This window comes from Aythya ferina (genome assembly GCF_964211825.1).
Source record: "Aythya ferina genome assembly, chromosome: 17".
NCBI classification, from domain to species: domain Eukaryota; kingdom Metazoa; phylum Chordata; class Aves; order Anseriformes; family Anatidae; genus Aythya; species Aythya ferina.
In genome coordinates, this window is record NC_140316.1 from 9,484,880 (window position 1) to 9,510,924 (window position 26,045).

General features: G+C 42.7%; 1 long non-coding RNA gene across 7 annotated transcripts in view; it reads right to left on the bottom strand.

Annotated features, from left to right (window-relative positions):
• LOC311446186 overlaps positions 1-26,045 on the bottom strand; it is a 265,671-nt gene that overhangs the window by 26,215 nt on the left and 213,411 nt on the right. For all 7 annotated transcript variants that reach the window (XR_014698788.1, XR_014698789.1, XR_014698790.1 and 4 more), the window contains 3 exons: positions 15,599-15,807; positions 10,532-10,704; positions 755-957 (listed from right to left, as the gene is read on the bottom strand). This is a non-coding gene — a long non-coding RNA (uncharacterized lncRNA). The remainder of the gene's footprint in view (positions 1-754; positions 958-10,531; positions 10,705-15,598; positions 15,808-26,045) is intronic.

The window sequence follows — 26,045 nt, forward strand, 5'->3', positions numbered from 1 at the left end:
GCCAACCAAAGTCATCCCCCTACATCCCAGCTGTCAGTCAGAGGCAATATGCTAACTAGGAACTGTGCTGCTGACACTTTTAGCTTCACCTGGAAAGTCAGGATTTGGCCCCTGGGTGTAAAGCATGCATCCCTTCCCGAACCAACCAATGCTCGTTTTGTCCTAAAATGTGCATGCACGAAGTCTGGACAAACCTGCAGCTGCTGGGCAATAACAAAAGCACATCCAGACACGCATGACCACAGCCTGCAACACACACCCTGAACATCCACACAGGACTGGCTGAGTGGAAGGATGCACACACCAAATAAGAAAGAAACCCATCTTGAAATAAATGCGAGTGGATGTTCTCAGATGTGTGCACACATGAACACAGAGATACACATTCCCATTCTTGTATATTTGAAGAATCCCCACAAATTACCATTACTAAGGTATTAACAGCAAATGTATGGGGAAACACTTAAAAGAGGCCAACCACTACTTGTAGTTAAGATGTTATCAATCTTATACCATTCCAATGAATGCGTTACTCGAGCAAATCGTTGGAATCAGAGCTGAGCCTCCCTTATGCTGAGCCACAGGTAGCTAAAAAAAAGTTTGTGGATGTGTATTTAAATACACATCCACACACATTCATGTCTGAAAGCTTTCAGAGGTCACTGTTCCCTGAACCCCAGGTTAAGCACCAATATTCCATGTGCTCTTACACACTGGTGGCCACTTCAAAGTCACTTCAGCCTGCTGTGCATACCTTATATGTGGCGACAGCATTCCTGTGCTTTACATGCTTGTGGTGCAGACGAAAGTCTTAAAGCTTGAGCTTCTTCAGTAGCAGTGAAGAGTCCCAAGGGAAGCTCAACGCCCAAGCAGGCTGACTCATGGCCAATGAAAAAGAATCAGGAATAGCTGGCCAAGAGGAGTGGCCTGGTCTCCATCCACTATCCTGATTCCCATCTGAAAAATGAGAAAGAATCCCCCTCAGAAACACCAAAACCTACCCCCTGCTCCAGACTTCCTCCCAGCTTGAAGACAAACTGAATGTGACAGTCACAAGGCACATCACTAATGTCCACCTTGCAGGTGCTCTCAGTTTACCAGTTAGTGCTGCATGAAATTATCCTCAGAAACAGAACAGAACATGATGTTGGGTGAATTTTTAGCCTGACAAGTGTGAGAAAGGAAGTGGTGTTTTTGCAGTAGAGAATTACTTTTCTGTATTCCAAAGTAGTTGCGTAGTCATAATAAGGAGAAATGCTAAGTAGGTAAGTGGACAATAGAAGGCCTCACTGTTCCAAAATAAGGTAGAAGCTTAAGAAAAAGAGGATGAGCAGTGTGTTGGGTGCTTCCACCTCTTCCCTGCTCTGAGTGGCACGGGGGTGGGGGGAGGGAAGGGAGGCAGAAATGGGGCCTACAGTCAGTCCCTGGTACTTCATTTCCACTGCTCCTTCACAGTCACTCTCCCCTCTGCTCTGTTGTGGGGTGCTGACCTTCTTGGGCTATTCCTAAATGGGCTGCTCCACTGTGGTACACCATGGGCTGTGGGGGTCTGCCTTTCTCACCAGGGGCTGCCTCTCTGTGGGCTGCACGGGGGCTTTGGCTCCAGCGCCTGGAGCACCTCTGCACTGCACTCCCCCTGCTCTGCACTGACCTTGGTGCCTGCAGGGAGGTTTCTCGCTCCTCACTCTCCCAGCTGCTGTTGTGGAGCAGTTTTTTTCTTTTTTTTTTTCCTTTTCTTGGGTGTGCTCTCAGAGATTTAAACTGCATTGCTCATGGCTTGGCTCTGGGCAGCAGTGGGCCCCTTTGGAGCCAGCTGGAACTGGCCCTTATCTAACACAGGGCAGCTGCTGGATTCTTCTCACAGGGGCTACCACTGCAGCCCCCTCCGCTACCAGAACCTTGCCATGTGAACCCAATACACTGGGGCAGCTAGGTCATTACTGCCATGTGAAGTATCAAGGCTGAAATTAACTAATAAAACCCTAAATGTGATGGGGGTAGAAGGGACTGGGATAACAGTGCCACTTTTTGGGGACACCAAGCTGAGACCAGGGATAGAATGATCACTGGGCAATTATTGCATGCACCTGAGGCAGGGACTACCTTGGTGGGAAAGGATTTGATAATGAAATTGGGCATTCAAATAGTAAATTGTTAGGCTGGAATAATGGTGTTATTAATGGGGTTTTCTCAGGCCCTGAGAGCAAAGATACATTTGCCTTTGAGTGGAAAGACCTTGAAATGGGGCGGAAGCAACAATACAGATGGACAGTTTTACCTCAGGGGTTTACAGGGCCACCAGTTTATTTGGGCAAGTTCTAGAACAAATTTTCACCTCCCGAGGAGGTGTTACTGTTACAATATGTGGATGATCTTTTATTGTTAGGACAGGAGAAAACAGCTGTGAAGGAAGCCACTAACAAGCTATTCGACCTTCTGGGAAAATAGGGCTTGAAAGCATCGGAAAATAAATTTCGTAGAAAGAGAAGTCAAATATTTAGGGCATCTACTGTCTGAGGGGGAATGAAGAATAAATCCAGAGAGGATTCAGGGAATTGTTGAGCTACCCCTACCCAAAACTAAAAAGAACTAAAAAGTTTTAAGAGAAAGAGATCTTTAAGGAATTAAGAGTCACGAAGTCCAAAGGAAAACAGATACTCCCTGATGGTAGAGAAATGCTGACGAAAGTGCTAATGAGACAAATACTAACTGTTTTACATCAAGAGGGTCATTGGGGAATTCAAGCAATGTGTGATGCGGTGCTATGGAAATATGTATGTGTAGGAATATATATATACACTCTGGCTGAACACGTATGCAGGAGTTGTGCAGTATGTTAAAAGGTAAACAGGAAAATTAGCTGCAGTCAGCCCAAAGGGGGGCGAGAACCAGGAATTCAACGCTTCCAAAATGTACAGGTAGATCTTACGGAACTCCTTAGAGTAGGTAGATTTAAATACTTGTTAGTCTTGGTAGATCATTTGTCAGGGTGGGTGGAACCTTCCCTTCAGCATCTGCTACTGCGAACATAGTAACTAAAGTAATTCTAGAACAAATAACTCCCAGGTATGAAATTGTTGAAAATATTGACTCTGATCAAAGAAACCACTTTATGTCAGAAATATTGCAAGGGCTAATGTGGACTCTAGGAATTAACTGGAAATTTCACACTCCTTGGCATCCTTTCTCTTCTGGAAGGGTGGAGAGGATCAGACAGTAAGGAAGCAATTGACTAAGTTCTGGAAACTCGGCTTCCCCAGACGAAGTGCTTACCTTTGGCACTTCTCCAAATTCAAACTGCACCACGAAAAGATGTGGGAGCTTCACCATATGAAATATGAAAAACTGATCTCAAAAATATTTGGGGGAAAAAAACACACAAGATCTTACACAGAGTAGCTCAAGATGACACTTCCTGAGGATTTAGAAGCATTTAGGAGAACCTAATTTTATGATTACCTGAATAGAATTGGCTCAAACAACTGTTTGTTGGTGTATTTGGTGGCTCTGCACAAAGCTGAGAAGTGTCAACAGGGATTCTCCTAACTGGGGTCTGAAAAGAAACTAAAAAAAATACCCCTTTCCCTTCAGTGCATGCCTTACAGGATAATAGATAGGTAGGAGTCTCTGCAGAGTCTGAAGTTCTTCCCTGCATTAAGTACTGCAAGGTTTTTAACCTGTGATTTGTAGGTGATGTGGATGAATCACACTGAGCAACCTCTTGGTGCTCAGCTATTTCCTGCACTGGAGGCTACGTCAGTGCAGAAGCACCGGTACTGTAAGAGCACTGTGAGCCCATCATTTGTCCTAGTGCTGTTCAGCAGAGCCAGTGATCATGGATGTCCCTCCCATATTACTTCTGAAAAATGGGACTTGGATGAGGCCTTGTGACCAGTGCAGATACCGGCCACCATGAGGACAGGACTGGAAGATGAGATTTCAAATGGCTGATTCCCTCCAAACAAGAGAAAGGTAAAATTTTTAGTGGATCATCAAGGCCAGAAAGAAGAGCATGGAAGGCCATTATCATGCAATTATGGAATAGATCTTGTAGGTCATCTTACCCACCCTGTTCTACCCGCTAGCTGGATCAAGTACTGTGATCTCCTGAAGAGGGTCATGGAACTCTTTGAGGTCTCAGATCCACCAGATTTTAGCACAGACTGCTAAGAAGCAAAGCACACGGCTTCACTTTTGTATTTACTATTTTGTTATCAGCCCAGTTCCAGCCAAGAGCACATGGATACCCAGCTGACAGGTACCTGGTAGCAATGAAAGCTAACAGCATCCTGTGCTGTAACAGGAGCAAAGCCAGTAGGTCAAGGGAAATTATCATTCCTCTGTAAATATCTCTGTATCCAGCTGTGAGTCCACAAGTAGAAGGAAGATGCTGATGAGCAGAGAGACACCGAGAAGGTGAAGGGGCTGAAGCATGGGCTCTATAAAGAGAAGTTGAGGGGAGTGAGTTTGTCCAAGCTGCAGAAGGCTTAGGGGACTCCTAATAAGAGCCTTCTGATACCTATGATATTATAGAGAAGACAGATGCAGGCTCTTTGCTTGTGTGTGTGGCAGAGGAGCAAAAGACATAAATTAATTTCATAATAAAAGTAATAAATTGAAGGAGTAAAGGTTTTGCCTGGATATAAGGACAGAAAATTGCTTTATCAAAACTCTAACCCAGGAGGTTTTTAAACATCTGACAAAGCCCTGAGCCTGTTTGGATGAGGAGGTTGGACTAAATCTTAAGAGGTCCCTTCAGACCTGATTTATTCATCCCTCCCTCCGAATTCTGCAACTTTGCAAGGTGCATAAATGTGCTTGCATCCTCACATGCATGCTTGTGAGAGAGAGGGAGCGTGCGTACTGGTGGCATTAACATGCACAGCACCATGTGCTGGTGGTTGGGGTTTCCACGAGTGTGATTGTGTGCACAGATAAGAGAATTTCTGCCCGTATTTATGCACAAATACAACAAAGTATTTGTGCATGTGTAAGCAAGCGTGTCTGTGTACTTTAACATCACTGAAATTGCTGCATGAGGGAATGTGCTTATGTGCACGCACGTGAGCTCAGGAGAGTGAGAGCATGTTTCCGGCTGCATGGAGTTTACAGAAAAGATCTCTGTGGAAAGCTGCACTAACAGAGCATCCCTCTCCCTCTTGCCAGACCGTTGTGGCTTGTTGAAGTAATGTAGTTTTTGAGGAGGGAAGTCTTATATCTTGAGACAAACCACATACCTTCAGGGCGTGCATCCAGCCTGGGAGAGAGCAGAAGTGAGACAAGAGAACAGCCCAAGTCTCTCGGAGGTGTCACTGTGTGCACTCTGAATGCAATGACTCGGTCCCATCGGAGGCGATGGGGTGAGAAGAGTAAGCGAGCTTCCTTGGGAGGCCTTCAGAAATAGAAACAGGACAATCCAAACACGCATCCACTTGAAATCAATCCTCATGTACATTACCAGTGTCAGGGATCCTCTAGTACAATCGCAGTTGGAAAAGTTGTTCACAATCATGCTTAAAGAGAAATGTGAGGTGCAGTATTAAAGCATGGTGTCAGAATACATGTGTAAAATGATGTGTGGCATCAAGTGCTCTCAGCCTAAATATTCACCAAAGGAGGTGCTGGTTAATCTCTAATGCTTTAATAACCCTTTTGCCAACCTGGGTAGGAGCAGAGAAGCAGCACTCCCAAATTCCAAAGAGATGAATCACTGGGTAACCTGGGGGACCCTGGTCAGGCCAAGGTGAAGGAGAATTGAAACAGACTGCCGAGGAGCAGGAAGGCACACTGCAGGAGGAGGGAGAAGCAGAGGGGATTGCAGCACGTTCAACAGCACACATCCTGCCGCAGCCTGCGACACGCGGTAACTCGAGAGAGAAAAACCCCTTCCAAAACCTCCAGCTCCAGCCACCCTGTTTGTCAGAGGAATTTGAATTTCAGCTCTGATTTGACCGAGGCTGCCCCTGACCAAGGAAGGTTACCAGGCAGCCCCGGGAGCCCTTCTGAAGTTCTGGGTTGTTGCAGTTCATCTGCTGGGTTATGAGCAGTGAGCTATGTACACAAGCCAGGGAGCTGTCTATCGAGCTCATTTCATCTGATAGGACGTGTGAGGGGAGACTCATAAGTAGGTGACCAGAATAAATGATTTACCAGGGCACTAAAAGATCAAGGCAGTTGTTTCTTAAGGGGCTTAGAACATCTAAAGCCAAAAGCGTTATGGTGCTTTTAGGTGTACCCTCAGGCTGTCAACCTTGCTCCAGCTTCTTGGAATAAATAATTTGAACTGTTCCCCATTAGCCAAGTAGTAGAAAAACTGTTACAAAAATTGCTTGCACACTCTCACAAGGAAGCAGGCATGTGATAAATATCTGCCTCTTAAGTACCCACTGCTGATAAAGAAGGATAAAATTTCAGATTCATATTTAAAATAAGATCCCATTTTGCAGCTCCAGCAGTACAAAAAGAAGAAAAAAGCTTCTGAAAATACCTTTTCAAAATCGACTGTCACTCCACGTTTCATTGTAACTCAACAGCAGATGGTCCTTCTTGATACTCCCTTCAATTCATGGGTTTCTTTGGGTAAGGCAGCTGTAACACCAAAACCACCAAGCTTCCCTTAACGGACATGAACCTCTGGGCTTATAGGAGCATAACTGGGGCCATGCCACCACATTAAGATCAGTGTGGACTGTTCCACCCTTAATCTGTGTGAACAGTTTCTGACTGTAGGAAGTCCCAGCAAGTCAGTTACATGGTGCTCCCGAGCAGGTTGTGAGCAATGGGAACAAACTCAGTAGGTCAGGATTTTAAAAAGCACTTCTAAATTTTAAGCCATATGTTGCTGGAGTGAAAATGGCTGCTTTGTTTGCTGAAAGGCTGTCTCTCTCTCATAAACCTCTATGTGGCCAGTCACTAGAGGGGGCCAGAAAGCCACCTTGTAACAAGAGGGGCTGTAAAATCAATGGCGTGGACAAGGACTTGACTTCTACTCCCCAGGTAGTCCCCCTGAGACAAGTAAGGCAGGCTCCTGAGACTTTGCTTACAACAGATGCCATTTACTCCATGTGTAGTTCCATGTAGATGAATGGACGTCCTCAAGGAGCCAAGTACTTGCCCCATGAGTAAATGTGACACAATTCGGCCTTTAAATAGCACTACCCTTTTGATGACCTTCCACAATGACAAAATTAAGTCTAGAAAGACCTGCAGGGTAAAATCAAACTGAATTTGTCAACATGTGTCAGAAAGAACATAGTATGTAGTCATCCTAGATGGAAACTTGTCTCCAAACCAGGAAAAGTTGGAGGTCACGAAGGAAACACAAGAAAAGTGGCAGCCAAGTCAAGTCCATGGTGACGTGGGAAGCACACTTTGTAGGTCTTCTCGCTGCTCCCTTAGGGTTCAAGAAATGTATTTGTTTGGTTTCACAGCAGCACTGAAAATCTTCAGCCTGACAAAGGGTCTTCCCACAGCAAGTACAAACACTGAGAACATGGCAACTCAAAGATCTGACAGGCCACAAACACGAAAGAAGAAAAAGAGACCAGCATGAGACCTACAAACCCACTGACTCTCCAGATACTGGCACACTGGAGGAAGGAGAAATGCTCTGCCTGCATTAAAGTCCACGAGGGCTTTGGCCAGCAACCTTTATGTTCCTCAACCTTTGGTCCATGCTGACAAGGGAGGCTCCTGAAGAACTTCTATGGCCCCTGTGAAAGGTGACCAAGAAATGCAAGTGTCCTCTGAGAGGCTCCTTAGACAACTTTTAAGAATCCACAAATAGAAAAACTGCTTAAAGGTAGCTCTGAAATCCCTGCTGTAAAGATGTATCTTGTGTTAGGAAAGAAGAGGCTCTTTGCTCTGCTGCTGGACAGCCCTTTAGTTTAGCCATTTATTTGCATAATACCCATCGTGCAAAGCTCTGCCAGAAAAAGCTCTGATTAAAGTTATGAAACGCTGTCAGTGATGAGAAAGGTAAGATTTGCTTTTCAACTCTTTTCTCTTAAACTGTCATTAGAAATGATTCATGATAAAGACAAAATCTAAGCAACTACATGGTTAGAACTGAGACCCTCCATAAATTAAGGCTTTTCTTTCTGTTCTTACCCTGTTGTGCTGGATCAGGTTACCAGAACAGAATAACCGTATGAATCCAGAGACAGCCAAGTCTGATGACTGAAACTCAACTGCTACTTGTTTGAAAGGTAAGTGATATCTCAAGAAACACATGTTGGTTGCATGGCTTAAAACAATGGATCCTTGTAGAAAATAATAAACCCCTAGTTAAAAAAAAAAATAAATAAAAAAGTTACATTGTAAAATGACATTGACCATAAGCAGCAGACTGTCAGGGCACTGACACCACACGCTGCAATACTTCTTTAGGGCTGCTCAGGGAGGGAAATGAGAAAAGAAGAGCAGAGCATTACAAGCATTCACAGGGTATTGAAAGAGGATGAACAGAGAATGTTTTTCTTCCTCGTTTCTTTCCCAAAGAGAAAATTAATGAAAATAGAAATTGGGAAAGCGTGGAGGAGTAAAGGAGCAGTGGGAGATGGAAAGAGAGATGAAAAGTCTATAGCTTACAGGATTATTTTTTTTTTTTAAAGAAGAAAACAGAAAATCTGGGGCTTGAATATAAACTTAAGAGTTGGAAAGCAAAACCTTCTTATAAATATGACTTCAGGAAAAAACAACAAATAAGAAAAATAATATAATGTTCTATTATGACAACTGCATCACAGACACATACTAATTAAAATGCCAACTGCATGTCCACAACCACTAAACATGTTTGGATGACATTAAATAGTTTGGCAAAATGTATTTTGCCAAAAAGAAAGTTGTGTTTTGTTTTTAGCTTAAGGAACATTATGCCCCAGCAAGACTAAAACTCTAGCTCCTGTGAGGCCTTTCAAGGAGGCAAGAAGCAAGAAGAGTTGAGACAGCTGAGCTAAAATAAGGCATCTGCTTCTCTTGCCCATTGTGCAACTGAATTCAGACCTTAGTTGTAGGAAGTTCAGAATCATTTGTTTCAAGTATCCACAGGTGTGATTTTTCCTACCTGAACTGGAAAAGGAAAAAAAAAGAAAATAAATGCAGAAGACTTTTTTACTTAACATCTCTACAAAGAAGCCATGTGTTTTTCCAGAACATCTTTTTCCACAAATGACAGCTGCATTTCTGTAAAGGCGGGTAAAGTCTAGATCCACATCCTAATTTCACAGACTCCACGCGACATCCACTTGTGTACCTGTCTAGCAGTTAATAGATTTTTCTCCTCTTACATTTCGTCCAGATCTGGCCCTCAGGTTCTCATCCCCCTGAGGCCGGTACACACGCCTTGCTCGCTGCGTGCACAGGGCTAACAGTGCTCCTGGTCTGTCTGCATTAGCCACCACGACTGAATCCCTGTTGCCATAGATACTGCTACAGTAACATTATAGTTTCCACAAAGATGCTTCAGCAATTTACTCTGGTGATTAAACTGCAGCCATTTATTGCACAGAATAAATAACAGGGCAACGGTGAATTATGGGGCTACGACTCCATCGATGGGTCCCGGTGACATCATAAACCACAAGAACCAAGCTCGAGTCATCAGAACTCCCGAGATGGAATTATAAGCTCCATCATTCAAATTGTGCTCTTTAAAGATATTTGATATAATATATGGAGCCAACAAAATGAAAGAGAGAGAGGCAGAGACAGACCGTCAGGCTCTCAAGGCCAACCACGTACTCTCCTGGCCACCATGAGTCTGAAGCCAAGATTGGTAACAGCTGCAGCTGCCACGGCGGCCGGGAGCGACAGACTGCCAGGCACTCGGCACAGCCAGGTACGCGGCCACATGTTGGCAGAGCTACTTGAGATCGATGCTGCCTGTGGGACCGCATGGCTCAGCACGCAGGGCTCTGAACCCTGCAGCCCATTGGGATAATCTTGATCCCCAACAAAGCATCAGGCGCTGCAGATATAAAGAGAGGAATGAGCACGGATGAAGTATTGGCTTCATTTTCTTTGCTAGTTCCTTTTTGTTCTGTTAGACGGAGTGGAGTCACCTTTCTCCTAAGGTCTGATGAACTCCAGAGTGAGTGGGCTCAGGTTTTAAGGAGTCAGAGCAATCTTACATCTAACCGTTGGAGTAGCGTAACGATGTTTGTCTTGTGGCTCTGCCTCCCGGTGGTATCAATGAAGCATCTTTTTTAGAACAGACCAAGACTATTTGCTGGCCAAGAATTTTCTTTTCTCTTAGAAGGGTACGGGGCCACATTCTGAGCCTATTGTAAACTGCTGACATTGATTTAAATGAGCCAAGGCTCTGGCTCCAAGCCTACTGTGCTAGGATAGCATATACCTGCAGCTGATGACTGTGGAAGTTGAAAAACATTGATTGCTTCGTACGTTCTGGCCCATTAGATGTTATTTAAAATACTGAAGTATCAGAGAACAGAACAATCTATAAGATTAGTGATAGCAGATGGATCTTCTCACTCATAAAAGTTGTTTGTTTGACTGCAGTGCTTACCAAAAGTTGTCTTTAGCAGCTAGCCAATGTGAAGATTTTTTTTCCCTGTTGTTTCGAGAGCTTGGTGCAGCCAGCTATTCGTTTCTTGATGCATTCAATAACATGAAAGACGTAAAATAGTCACTGCCAGCTCACTTTCCTGCTTGAACAGGTCTTCAGATTACAAAAAGTCCCTGGTGGGAAATCACAAAAGAAATGCCAAAGCAGTACTGATCTGGGACAAATGAAAGGGGGGTGCTCTATCTACCTTTTTCTCCCTCTCATCACCATTTCTCAGACAGAATTTTAGGATCAGGGAACTTAGTCTCACTCTAGCAATTCCTCTTTAAATATATACTTAAGGGTAGTATTTTAAAAATCACTCATCGTTGACCTAAAATGTGATGCTATTTGAGGTCAATGTTATATTTTCCATTGGGGACACTTTGACCAATGTTGAGTACTTTCAAAATTTCCACCCATACACACACACACATATAGAGAGAGAGAAGGGAAGAATGTAGAATGATACATGCATCTTAATGTACCATACTAGACATAGACACAAAACCACATTTTTAATAGCTTTCCATATTGATTTCAGAACTATTTATCATGTGCCTGCAGCAGCATACATTTGCAGACTTTAAAAACTAAAGCTAAGCTTCAAAATATTGGGCTTGATCCTAATCTCACTGTAAAATGACAACGTCTCTGGTGAAAATAATTACCCCAACGTAAACACAATCAGAAACGGGTAATTTTGTCTCACTGTGTTTCTCTTTTCACCTTCTTTAGGATGGGAAGTTGTGTGGAGCAATTCAGAAGTGCCCATACCTTTTGCAAGTTGGCTGTAGTAACTCCTTAGAGCTGTATCTGCCTATACCCTCTCTTCTCTACAAGGGACCCCACCTGCTTCCAACACTGCAGCTTATTTTTTCTTGGTTATCTTAGACATTGGCAAATTACAACGGGCTTATTTAGCATGTTGATATCCTGATCTTTTTTTTTTTTTTTTTTTTTTTTTAACTCCACTTTCTGCGGCTGTTGTAGAAAACAAAAGTGGGGGGGGGGGGGGGGTGTAAAAAACAAAACAAACAAAAAAAGAAACCCACCACCAACAAAAAACAGAGCATCTCACCCTGCATCCCCCCCAGATAGTACTTGTTTCAGAGTGCTTGAAAAGATGTTAATGAAATGCCACATACTTCACCAGTTTTAACACAAATGTTCCCAAAACCTGAATGGAATAGCAACATTCCCTCTGCTGCTTAGAATGCTTAAGACAGGTGGGCGAAGAAACCAAAATGGTATCATGATACCACAACAGGAACTGTGAACACCAAAAGGTAACACCTGAAAAAAATGACTGTGCTTGAAAAAACTCGTTTTACTCAGCTAGTAAGCAATCACCGTGCTCCATAGATATTCAGATTATCAATGTATCTGTTATAATGAATGCATCAACTCCAATTAGCCAAAGATTAGAAAGAACAACCTTCCTTTCCTCTGAAGAACTCAAGGGTAGTGAAATGCTTCTCCTATGGCAGAACACTTCTCCTGTGGCACCATCCCCATTAGCCAAAATGTTCCCACATAAGCAGTTTAAACTGACCTGAAGTGCAGGTTGCTGTTTTCAATCTTGCTCTAAGTTTATTTTTATTGCCTTAGAGAACTGGTAGGTTTCTCTAAAAATCTACACAGTAGAAGGATGATGAATTGCTACGGTTAATTAGTAATTTACTGATTGCATACTTAGCAACCAAACAGAATTTATGCTCTATCACACCAATCACAGCATACTCTATCTGGGAAAGAAAATGATGTAAAGAGATGGTATGAAGCAAAGTGTTTCATGAAGACAGCACTCAGCTCTCTAACACAGCTGCAGCGGGCAGTATCTCAGAAACACCACAAAAAGAGTAATTTTACGAATGGCATAAACGCAGATAGCATAATGATGACAAAGATGTTGCCAGTGGACATTTCCCCTTCACATTAGAATGACATACCCATGTGAGTAAGGTGAGACTGTTGTCCTTACCATCACAAAGCACAGACTTTGGAGACATTTCTAAAAAGACTAAAATTACAAAACAACAGTACAACAGCAAGACAATTAGCAGAGCAGCAGACTTTGGCCTTTTTAAGGATCTACTTGGAAGACAGAGAAGGATGCGGGATTTGAAAGATCTGGATCACCTTTCATTCATTCCAGGTAGAAGCAGACTAAAGCCAAGAATGGGTCTAACTGGGCACAAGCTGACGTGTGTGTGTTTGTACTCACGCACACATTGTGCACTGCAGTGGGAAAGGAATCAGGAGAAGCTGTGAAATGTGGCATACTCTTTAAAACACAGGGCCTATTGTCTTACCTGATCAAATCTGCCTTAATCAAGTGCTGGCTCCATTTTAGCTCTTGAACACAAGCTTCTAGAGCTGCAAGGCACACAGTGCACTATAAAACCAAGCGAGTATAGGCCTAGCAGAGAAGGGTAAAAAACAGCCAAATACCATTTTGGTTTACCTGAGATCACTTACACTTTAGTTCCTTTGCCCAGGTGAAAAGACGTTTTCACCTGACCAGAAAACAAAAGAACAGCAACAAAAAAATCAAATGGGAATAGCAGGAAGTGGGAGCAGTGTAAACTGCCAGTTATTTTTTGCATGCTTTTTTTTTCTCCTTCTTTAATTTCAATTTGCAAAGACAGTGAAATGGAAAATGTGCCTCTAATTATTACCCCTCTGTGTTTCCTAAAAGCCTTTCTCTGAACTTTCAAGTCTCCTCAAGTTTCAGGTCCTCTCTCTCTCTCCCTGTCTTTTTCTCTCTCCCCCTTTTTTATTTAAACTAATCTAAAAAAGCTATAAAAAGCCTCTGACACTATAAATTTCCTTGTAAACCCTGGTTTTATAGGTTTAATTGCCTCATTTTACTGCCTTGCATGCTTTGTTCCTTCAGTATTTTAGAGAGCTGCCCCAGTATTTAGTATAAGCAGGCAACGTGGGGGAAAGAGAGGCCATCTCCAAGCCCTCTACTAGAATTTGGATGTGGTCAGAGATTTGGCATGGTTAGCACCCTATGGAGACTGAGCCTTGAAATGGCTCCACTCAGACTCACACATGTGGGAAGTTGACCTAGACAAAAATGGAGAAAAACCTCAGCACTGGGAAATTCAAGTGTCACTTGGCATGGGATAAAATCACGCTCACAAGCCTTGAGGGTATGAGAGAAACCACAAAGGATCTCTCACAGGGGAAGGGGTGCTGGGAAGGTTCCTTTTGGTATTTCTATTACATGAATAGTTCTTTCTCAGAGTGTTTCCAAAGTATAATACGAGAATCCCAAGGATTCGTAAGCAAGTAATAAGGGCACTCTTGTGCTAGGTGCTATACAAGCAAGGTAAAAAAATTGAGAACCTTGGCCAAAGAGCTCCCTGTCTCAACAACTATCCTCTTCAAAGAGAAAAAGGGGCATGTATGAAAATCCTACCAAGATTTCCCCTTTGTTCTTCATAGTCAGTAGGCTGTCTCTTCATCACAATGTTGATCCTAAAGCCTTGATGCCCAAGCAACTGGGAAAATCCACTTTTGCTTCAAACACACACAGTTCCTAATTCTGTCACTATCTGCTAAACTGACTTCCACAGATCTTAACTCGACACCGTGACTGTCCTGTGTGGTGCATCTTAGGGACAATTAGTGGACACAACAAGCTAGGGCTTATCCTATCCATGTTCCATCCTTAACCCTTGTAAAAAAAGAAAAACAAGTAATTCACTCCAGAGATGGACAGTAATTGCAGGGCAGTAAATCACACCAGGAGACGTGGTTTTGAATCTCTCCACTGTATGATTTTAGAGGATGGACTCAGTCTAAGTCTTCTAAAGACAAACCTCTCAAGAAATGTCTACACTTGATCTCTAAAATCTTTCTATGTCGTAGGACTTCCTTAATATAATCTGCTCTTCTCTGTTCTCCTAATACTGTAACCTGTGGAATAGACGATCACTTTAAATACTACATCAGATTTCTGCTTAGAATAAAGAATAAAGAATAAAAAATGTGACTGATTTTCTATTTGCAGAATTTATCTTTCTGCAATTTGACAGAAGTCTGTCCTCTGCTATAGCATCCTGTAGGTCCCATGGGTTAGAAGGACATACTACATGGCAACCCCATGCTTCTCTGGAAAAGGCATTTTTTTCTCAGTAATGGAACTGTCAAATGGACTTGCACGTTTGTGATTTTTCTCATTAAAGTACAAATAAAGCACCTTTGTGTGTAGTTATTGCATAGGCATAGTCATCCTGCAGCGATGCTGTGAAAGCTTTTCTCACCAGCTTGAGCCTCAGATCCAAGATCTTAACATAAAGTAAAATCAAACAGCACGACCTAATGCAGACACTTCAGGAAAAGGGTAGGGCACTTTTCCCCTCAAGACAAAATCTTCAGAATCCATCTCATGGCTCCTGGAAAACATCAGATGACATCCTTGGTGTCAACTGAGTCTAGAGATTTGATTATCACATCCAAGTGATCTACTAAGAGCAACAGACTGTGTAGGATTTTCTTTCCAAACTCCTTCCTTTCTTTATCAGTTCTAGTTCAGGCATGGGAAACAGAAAATACTAGAAAGAAGGGAGAAATAAATGAAAGCCTAAAAGCTTTCAAACAATTTGGTTTTGGCTTAACTGAGGAAATGGTAAAGGGATCCAAATGTGGGTTTTATTGGCAAATGAAGGTTTTTATTTTTTCTGTGTTTCCCTAAAGAAACAAGGCTTGTGAATCATGATGTGTAGGCATCTGTCACTACTTTTTGGTTTACAGTAACTTTAGACAATATTGAGCATTCTTAACCAAGTATGTCAGAGAGAAAGAAGTCTCAAGATTATTAAGTGTGTGTAAGTTTCATAAATGCTGGTCAGCCAGTAAAGGAGCAAGAAACAAATTTGTTTCCCCATGCTTAATCTAAACCATATAGAAACTTAAATTTCTTTATGCTGTTCACCGAGTTAAGGTTCTCTAAAATGGTTCTCCTAGCTGTGGTATAGGGGAAAGAGACATGCACATTGTGTGAGGAACTGTTACCTTTGGTTTCTTCTGAAACTGCTTTTTCTAGTAACTGAAGTAAAAGAGTAGCAACCAATTCATTTTTCCAGGCCACTCACAATTTTATAGACCTCTACTGGATCTTTCCTCAGCTGCCTCGCAGGCTGAAGATCCCTGGTCTGTTTAATTCCTCTTCATAGCTACGATGCTTTTTCCCTCTCCTCAGGATTTCTTTTGTTAGCTAGCTCCTGTGAAGAAAAAAAAAAAAAGAAACATTCCTTAGTCATGGAAGGGGAATTTAGAAGTGTGTGTTCATACACATGCTATTCCCTGTGAACAAGCAGATCCTGAAAAAATACACCGCTTGTTTTAGCCATTAAATTGCTGGCAGCAGGGCAGGCAAAGGGAACAACGATGGAAGCCTCAAAAGGGAAAGGAAGAGGAGGGAGAGGCACTTAGAGGATCAAAATCTGGAGGAAAAGTATGTTAAAAACAAATGAACTGAAGAAAGAACTTGTTGTTGGTGAAGTTGATCCTTCATGCTGCCCTGCTATCTTGTAAAAGGAGTTTTATTTGCCTTTTTGTGGGAGTCCTGGGAGGAAACTATTAAAGGAACAGGCTTTAGGCAGTTTGTGGGGATGTGTATATAGGCATATTCGTGAGTGTGTGTGCGTGTGTGTGCTTGTGCGTGCCTGACTGTGTGTTTTCTCCCTCCCTTTTACAAGGGCCAGTTAGGTCGCAAGGTTAAAGCCAGGGGGGACTTAGTTTGCGTTGTAAGAATTTTTACAAAGTGTAAAGGATCAAAGTAATTAGCTAAGGGTGAGAGCCCAGGACTGTCAGAGAAGTAATGCAGCCCCTGCCCGGAGTCTTGATCGCAGCCGACCAGACTGAAACTCCAGATCCTGGGAATAAGGTAACCAACAGGTCTGAGCAGCACAGGGTGTGTTGCTAGATATGAGACTTGTAAGGAAGAGGAAAGGCAACATTTTGGATGGAGCGACTGGAAAATGTTCCAGGAGTGTGGCCGGATGAAGCACAGGAGCTTTTAGGTGCGAACATTTTAAAGCCAGCTGTCTGCTGCTGTGAGGGCTGCCAAACCACGCTGGCACTCTTCAGGGAGCAGGCCACTGCTTCCTGCTTCCAGCTGGCCTGCAAAGATTATCTGGAAGCGAGTCAGAGCTCTCTGTCCCGCAGCTTGGTCTTTCACAGCAAGAAGGAGACAGGCCCACGGGGTGATGAAGCATCAAGAAAACAGTGGGTCCCAGGGAGCAGGTCACAGCTACCCACGAGTGGCAGCCAAGCTCCTTCACGCTGGACATCTTTATTGCCGTGCCAGCACTCCTGGCTGCCTGTTGCTCTCAGAATGCTCTCCTGATGCCGTCCAAGTCAACAGCACTGCCACCTACAGCAGCTGTGCCAGGGCAAGTCTCCGTAGTGCTGGAGCATGGAAATTTCTCCTATTACACCAGTCCTGGGCTTCCTTGCCAAAACGTATGAGCAAGAAGCAGCTGAGTCACTCTCTTCCAGCTCCACACAGGAAGGAGCTTTGCCTCTCTAAGCCCACATCGCTTTTCTTGAGAAAGAAACTTTGATGACACAGATCTTCTCTGTCTACTGAAGTAACTCTGGGTTTCATTCCTCAAACGACAGCGGCGTATGTATATTCACCTCACAGCATGAAAATTAATTCACTGTTACTTACATTGCACAATCTATCTGGTGATCTAGTGTTCAAGGTCCCCCCCCATGCTCCTGGTTTTTTTTTTTCCCTCCTACTGTAAAGAGAAATATCCAATATTGGGAAATACATGCTTGACACAAACTGTTATGGAGAAGTACAGGGATAAGAAAAGACCTCTAGCCAGAGGTCTGCCTACAGACTGCCCTGCCTATGCATGACTTCCTCTGGCCCAGAGGTGGCTTCCATGTGTAAAAAGCCAAATTACAATGCAAATAAACACAGACTGCACCATGCAGAGCCTCCAAGTCCCTGGAGTCACCCTCAATCGTGTTCGGCACTAGTAACTGAGAAGAACGGATTATTTTCTGTCTTGGAAATAGAGACCAGGGTCTTCCAGACAGCCACAGAAGAACCTGCTGGGCACTGTACGCTTCATCCAGCTAGGCCACCAGGTTCTTTACCTTGTTAAACAAAACCATAGAGAAACTTAAATTGCAGGACTTGTTCAACAAAAAGCCTATTAGCTGCCACTATTAGAATTCACAAAAATAGGAAGGCATTACAGATTGAAACTCCAGCTTGTGAGGAACTGCACATCCACTTCACCCAGAACACTGGGATGGCAGGAGCAGGAGGCATTTCTACACCCCAGCTCCAGCTGCTGTTTGAAAGAAAGGTATTTACTCATGGAAAAGCTTCTTTTTTAAACTACTGCATTAGTTTTATTAACTGTTCATAATCTACATTTCACCTTTCCTCCCCAAATTATGCTCATCTTTGAGAGAGGAAAAAACATCAATGCCTAACCACAACTTGGCTCAGAGCCGCCTTCTGTCTCCAGTCGCTGCGAGGATGAGTTAGTGCTCTGGAGGTGTTATCGATCTCCAGGCACGGATTGTCTGGCTGCATGCTCCTCGTGTCTCCTACCCTGCACCACTCCACCAACCTGCGATCTTCCTTCCCTTGGCGTCCCCCTGCTTCTGAGCCTGTTTGAGATGCAAAATGTACAGCTGGCAGGTGTGGCTCCATGATGGCCCGCAGCCATTTATCACACAGTTCTCAATAAGCTAATAGCCCTAATGTGTGAAAATTGATTTCTGGGGTGAATGCAAAAGTCCCAGTGATTTACACTCTATTTCCAATTGATGAGGCTCAATTGATTTCAACGAGTACTAAAATATTTACCATAGTGAAAGCAGGGGGAGGGAGCGCGGTGTAGGACTGGGAACAGGCTCATCACTCACAGCAAGGCATCCAGCAGCACTTGTAAACAGCACCGTCAGCCTGTGGAAGGGCCCATCAGGAAATGAAGCATTTGGTGCAAGAGGAAAACTACTTGGTCAGCATTCAGGTGCGAGAAGAAGGAAAGCAGTGACAAAAAATGAAGGAAAAAGGGATGTGCCGTAAACACAGCCTTCCAGCTCTGGGATGAGCTAAGATTCATGAGGAAAGAGACGTCAGCATAGGAATCCTGGAGAAATATCCTTTGGAAAGCACCTTAGCTGCTGTGTGCTGCCAGGACCGGCCTGAACTCCAGGAGGTTTCACCCCGTCATGCAAGCATGCCCCATGAACTCCATGACTGTGAGGCTATGTTTGAGGTTAACGTGGAACCAAGGGCCAGCGAGCTGCCCAAACACTGAACCACAACCACCATCCACTCTGAAGAAACCTCTCCAGAGCCAGTTTCCCGTAAGACAGATGTTTGTGTTGTGCCTCTTCACAGTCAGATGCTCAGGGCACCAGAGGGAAGCCACCGAGTGGGACAACACTGCCCACTACCTAATTCCCAAGCGCCAGCGTCCACAAACCAACTGCCCTTGCGAAGCAGACAGCAGAAGGTGGAGAAGGGAATGGAGAAGAACAGAGGTTGGATCATTCTCACAGCCTACGAGCTCACTTATTTCTATTTTCCTGAGACCTGTAGACTTACTACCCTTTTCCCCAGTCTCTCCTTCCACCTGAACCTGAACCAACACAGCCAGCTCTCAGCTCCCCCTGCTCTTTCCCAAGCCATCTGATTTATCAATCCGCTCCTCTCCTCCCCTTCCCTTGCCTCTGCAGGGTAAAGTTCCCATTTACCAGATCAAAGGTTAGCTCTTGTCAGACCAAAAGCTTTGATATACATCTCAGCAACTAATCATTTCCAAGTTCAGAGCTGACCCCATATCTTTGTCTTTGTCACTCGGAAGAGATTTCAGAGCCAGAGGCTTGTGAGCATTTCACAGAAAATGATGAAAAGCCATCTTTTAGCAATGGGGTCAGATCTAGATCTAGGTGTGAAACAGCTAATAGTCACTGGGTAGAAATTTTTCTAAGAGGTAAGGGACAGCTGGGCAAGGGGGCTTTTGCCCACCACACATCCCCTTGGGACCTTATCACGAGGAAGTGGAGGTGCTGCCCCATTCACCGCCCTCAGAACCTGTCCACATGGGACTGCACCTGGAAATCCGACAGCATTTGGGTCTGCATTTCCAGGTCAGTGCCAGCCCATTGAGCCAATATCGCCACACTCCTTGGGTTTATCATGGCATGATCTATTCTGAGATCATCTCTCAGTAAGTGGTGGTGTATTTCCCGCATCGCTCTGTCTTTTCTGATTTTTTGAAGACGCCTGCATAAGCAGAGTTTCTCTACCTCTTGTCATCCATCTACTCAGGCTGCTATTCTCCCATGATGTCAAAATGCTCTGGGGACTATGAAGTAACAATAAACACAGAAAATAAATTCAGCTAAAAAAAATAATCTTATTTCTACCAACCTCCCAATGCAGCAATGTCAGAAGATCAGGAGCACGATATGCACTGAGCTTAATGTACAGAGTGCAGTGACGTAACCCCTCCCAAATCTACTGCATTACTTGTAGATACAGTGCCAGCTCCTCATCTGGAGAAGATCAGGATAAATTCGTTGAATCACCCAAATGAGAAGCTGCTTCAAAAACATTTGTGAAATCATTAAAGGGAAGAGCCAGGTGATGAACACTAGGACAAACCCAGCTAACAAAAAGCAAGAAGCCAAAGGGGCTGTATTAGGCTGTAGCAGGCAACTCACTGAAAATTTAAACTTACCATTAGAAATTCTTAGCAAACTCCCAACCTGCCAGCTGCAAAGGAAATTACTGATCACTATTTACGTTATACACCTTTGTCATTCCATTCTTCTTGGAAAGTGCAAATGAAAATACCAGCTTTGCTTCTCAGCAGTTTTGTAGCTTTTTTTTTCAGCCTTCAAATAGTCCAGTCTGACAGCTAAAAGCTTTGGGGTTGAACACTCAGAACACCTCATTGCCATGGAAGTCTTTGTACTAAAACCTTAAACTTAAAACCTTGCCCTTTACTTCTCAGCATACTGAATGGAAACATAATTTTGGCTGCTTTCTTTTCATCCTGGCACTCTGTGGCAAATCCTTCAGCAAGAAGTTATTTGCCCAAGCAAAAATACTTCTAGCTGCTACGGAAATAGCCTTGCTAGCACGTTTGCTTTTCTCATTTCATTTGAAATAGCAGAAAAGGAGAGAAGTAAAGATATTAATGCTACCACCAAGTGAATATTGGTCAGCTACAGCAGTGATGATTTCCGTATAACAGCTCATCTTCCCTCTAATCCTCTGATTTTTCAGTTCCCCACTTTATGTAACTCTTTACTCTTCTTCTTAGTCTACATGGTTCAAATGATCTCTCCCTTGCAATTTCAGGAGATAAGGATGTGTTAAAAAAAAAAAAAAAAAAAAAAAAAAGAAGAAAAAGCTACACCACCACCTATGTCTAGTAGGCAAAAATAAAGCAATTCCAAGGTTTCTTATTCCTCTACCACTGACCTACTCCGTGACATCCAAAGTAAGTCACTTCGTTAGTCCCTGCTTTCTTTCCCCTTTTTGACAAGCTACAAATTTGCAGCACTTGGAAAATTCGGTACAGTAAGCTCTCAGCAGTGTAAAGCAGCACTAATTGTTATTCACCTTCACAAAAAGATGACGTAGTGTTTCATCAGCAAACGTCCCCAAAGACAATTGAGCTCTCTAGGTGAAAAATGATATGCAAGTGCAAAGTGTTTTTTAAAAATACTGGAAATACATTTTATAAATAATAAAAGAGGAGAAACTTCCATTTTAGCCTATGTCTGTTCCTCTGGCCATCCTCATTCCCCCTTCCCCTGCTCACTCTGCATAGCTGTATAGAAAATCAGAATCCAGTCTCAGCAAATCCTATTGACTGTCTCCTGTCACTCACCTGATTAAAGGTTCCACTTACATCCAAATGGTTAGAGCCATGACTCTAAGCCATTCATAAAACTCGTATTGAAGGATTAGCTTTCACAAACTTTGCCTTAATGATTATGCATTCTATTGATCAGTGGGGGAAACTATAAAAATTGACACCAGAATAAACTTTGAAGGACTGCTCTCGCTCAGCAGAACTAGGATCAATTTGAATCGACCAGGATGATAGGGAAGGGGGGAAAAACAACTGCTCTCCATTAGCTGGGTGTAATCCTGATTAGCTAAATGTTTAAGTTTTTTTTTTTTCTATCTGCCTCTATTTGACTGCTGAAATCTGACAGCATTTTAGCATGATGCAGACTATCAGACCTCGAGGTTAACTCTCTAAAATGCACTGGTGTATGCTCATTCCACCTTTGCTCCCCAGATAAGCCCTCACTCATGACTGCTTTGATGCTGAGATTTTCTTATCCCTGTTCCCCAGTTTAAAACAATCCAACATACCACACTGATTATTTTGTTCACGGAGGGAATAGGTATTAGCTACTGATAACAAAAAGGAAACAGCATGTTAATATGACACTCATTCTTAAAGTCAGCCAGCAATTCTTTAGTTTTTACTCTTGGAATTCTTTTCCAGGGTAAAACCCTTTTTAACCAGCATATGCATGCATTCAGGTATCCAGTTTTGGCTAGCCTGCCCTAAAAGAGGAAATGACTAGACACATGCACCCAGAAGTTTAACTGCTCTCTTAAATATTTCATTTGGTTTAATAAAAGGGGAAAAAAATCTTCTTCCCTTAAAACTTTTCTCTTTCAAATTTTAGACCCTCATGGCTGCATCAGAGAAAATGACTTTGCTGCATTTACACATATAGTTTTCTATTGAGCAGACTGTTCTCCAGCTGCCAGCCTGAACATACAAACAGATACACACCTGCCTTTCAACAGGCATCTGCAGGTTAGCTGCGATACCCATTTCCAGTTCCTCTTCTTCTTTGTATTTTACTGCCTAATCCCAATTATCCAATTTCATTTCAACAGTCATCATGAATTTGAAACAGCAGTTGTAAAGATTGGTATATGGCCTTCCCAAGGCATTTCAGCTCCAGCACATGCAGAGGAAGAACAGCAGGAGCTCCCCGAGAGATTTTACAAGAGCTGCATCCAGAACCTGGCTAACATTTCCATGAGTAGCTGTCCTTTTCCAAGGAGTATGGATAAGATCCAGTCCAGCAAAGCAGATGTTTTAAATCACACAATGAACCTTATCTAGAGTCCAGCCTTTGTGGCCATTGGAGTCCAGCTCAAGTTCATATTATGCTAAGATATTTTCCCAGACTCAATTTCCAGGTGGTCACTTGAATCATTTTCAGTGGTCTCCTTTTACAGTGAGATTACTCACAGAACAAGTGATCCATTTTCTCTCGTTTGACACTCTTACCTACTGTTTTACGTGGTACCTCAGACACTTGGGCTAGTCTGAGGGAACAGGTTATCAAAAAAGAGAACCAAGAATGAACTGATAAAAATAGGCAATTTGAAGCAGTAACGCCCTTCCAGTAAAACAGGATGGCTATTCTTATTCTCCATAGAAATAATTCTGGGGTTATAAAAATTAGGTAACGGTGTGCAACTGGGCTGGATTCATGTCAGCTAATTTTAGCAGTTGGGAAGGGAGGATCTAGCCAAGGCAGTCACCTAGTCTTACTGCTGAACCAATGGCACAGGAATCCCCAGGAGGTAACACAACCCATTCATTCTAGATACTTTTGGGGGATAAAATGGCTCACCTTCTAACCAGCATGCACTAGATAGACACCATCTCTGAGCTATCTCTATGGACCCAGGAAGAAGCAAAAAGTATGGTCAAAACAAGCAGCCGAGGTCCATGTGATGAATACAGACAGCATTTAAAAATAATTCTCAGATGTCTTCAAAGATAGAGGCTCAGCAAAAGAACAAAACTGCGTACTTAATAACAACTTCAAAGGCCCCAAAGATAAACTTGGAAGTAAAGCTGATGTCATGAAAAGGAAGATTGCTGTAGCTTAAAGTAAAACAACGGGTGGATTACGCTGACCAGAAGCTACAGCCAGACATATTCAAATTAGCAGCTAAATGCTTAGTCATGGTAATTAACTATTACAACAGACTGCTAGGAGATGTTGGACATTGCCTACTTCTGAAAGTTTGGAAGCTTTTCTGGAAGATGTATCTGCCACTCATAAGTAAATGTATTCCAACACACTGGCTTGCTTTGCAGAAGAATTCAGACTAGATAATGCATGCCTTTGACCTTTAATGTTATGAATCTATGAAGAGAGGCTTATTCTCATGATTGGAATAAAAAGCCAAGCACGTAAACATATCTTCCAATGAACAGAATTTAAGAAAAGGCATAAAATGAAAATTCTACACTACACTTGAAAGAAATACAAACGAGAACTATCATAAAAAAAAATTCACAATCTTAACTGTATACAAGTTGCAAGTAAAGACCAAGTCAATGTCACCCTTTGAGTGTTATTTAAGTAAGTGCTGTCTACTACTCATTCTACTCCCAAGGTTATCAAACAGTTTCTAAAAGCTCTCAAGGTGATGAATTTAGAGTAGATGATTTTCTCATTTAGATTGGTGGCTTGAAAGAATATGTGGAAAATCTTTAAGTTTTGCAGCAGACTAAAGAAACATATCTATGGTTGAACTTAAAACATAAAATAAAATAATGATATTACTAACAGGAGTGATCCATAATGGATGCAAGTTGAGTAAAGACGACTTAACTGCTGATCTAAGGAAAAGAAAAACCATAGCTAAAGTGTTTCGCTCCACAAGGCAAAGCAGATAGAGATATATGGGGACGATAAACTGATTTGGCAAAATTCATTCCAAATCTATACATGGTCAATAAGTCCTTGTGGAAATTGTTGGAATATGAGGTTGCTGGCATTCAGCAAAAAGACATTAATAGACATCTAAGTGGTTAAGATCATTTATTAACAACGTAGTTTTAAAATATTATGACATGACTAAGCTGGTTGTACTGGAAGCGCTGCTCCATACAGGCACAAAGTATCTGTCAGACTTTTAAAGTCATTTTCAATACTGCATCTCGTCTGAGCTTAATACAGTCCTAAGGGTGGCATGAAAGTGTGCTGACACGGCACGCAGCCATCACTGGGCCAGGGCCTTTTCTTTGGCCTATTCATCCTCAAGAAACAAGAAGGAAGTGCTCTAGGGCATGAGTGTCACAGAAAGCCAGATGAGATGGATAACAAAAGTCCTCCTAAAACCAAGTGGTTGTTCTGCTTGAAACTCTTTAGGGAACCTCAAGAGCTCTCCAGCTTTGAACCCCAAACATATTTTCTGTTCCAAGTAGTTCCTTGGCTCACGAGTAGTTCCAAGCTCACTACACCTGAAACCACTGAGAAATACCCAAGCAATGAATGCTGAACGAAGTGGGAAGCTAACCCCTCCAGACTCTTATCAACACCACTGAATCATTCTGCCCAAGAATGAAAGTTGTTGGGGAACTGTCACAAGGAGAGGCTACGTCTAAGCTTCTGGGACATCACCAGATAGTGGGGTGAATATTTATCTTTCTAAAGAGCAACAAGGAAAAAAAGTACATTCCCTTTGCAGTTGCCAGTGATAATGGATGCTGTGTGAGCTAAAAACCCAGCAGTTAAAAGCTACATTTATTATCACTCTATCTCACACCAGCAAATTTATGATCCCTTCCAGACCTAAAACATCAAAGCAGAGCAGGAGTCAGAGCCTTTTCAGACTGTTATTTTTTTTTCTTCTTCTTTTCACATAGATTGCTTTATTTATTTTTTAAAAGGAGGTGGGCATTAAAACCAAAATCTGACCTTTGATCCCCTGAGGCAACTCATTACTTACAAGGGCAAATAGGGAGCTGAAAGTTTTTCCTGCATGAAACCGTAAATAATTCTTACATACATCCACAAATCACTCTAGGTTGGTAAAGTAAATAGTAATTGGTAGGTTTCTCCCTAGAGGCAGGTCTGAAGGGGGCTGTAGATTAGAGTTAGGGATTTTTTGTTTAAAACCATGTTTCCCTCAGCCCAGGGCTCCAGATGCTCAGGTACTATGTGAAGTTTTGGAGGTTTGTGTACGGTAGGATTGTGGGGAGGGGAAAGATTGGCTGTTTTTCTTATGTTTGGCAATTTCTCATGTTGGAATTTAAGAGATTCACAACTTTAGGGCAAAGGGGAGCATTAAAAAAATTAAATGCCACATATGTACAACAGCCTTTTCCCTGCACAATCAAGGTATAAAGAAGGGACGTTCTTCACACCTCCTGAATAATCAGCCCCATTGATTAGTTTGAAGAAGTAGATTATTGCCTCCTACCTTGTTTTTTAATGTGAATGAGCCACCAGTGTTTAACACAACACGCAGGCAGTACACATTATCAGCTTTCAATGTTTGGTAAATTTTACCCAAAGCACCTAAAGTCTACCAAAGTTCAAATCCCTTTTCAGCCATCACTGTTTCGACTGTTATCCAAATGCTTTTATTCAACATCAGTCATTCAGAGAAATCTAAATAAGATAT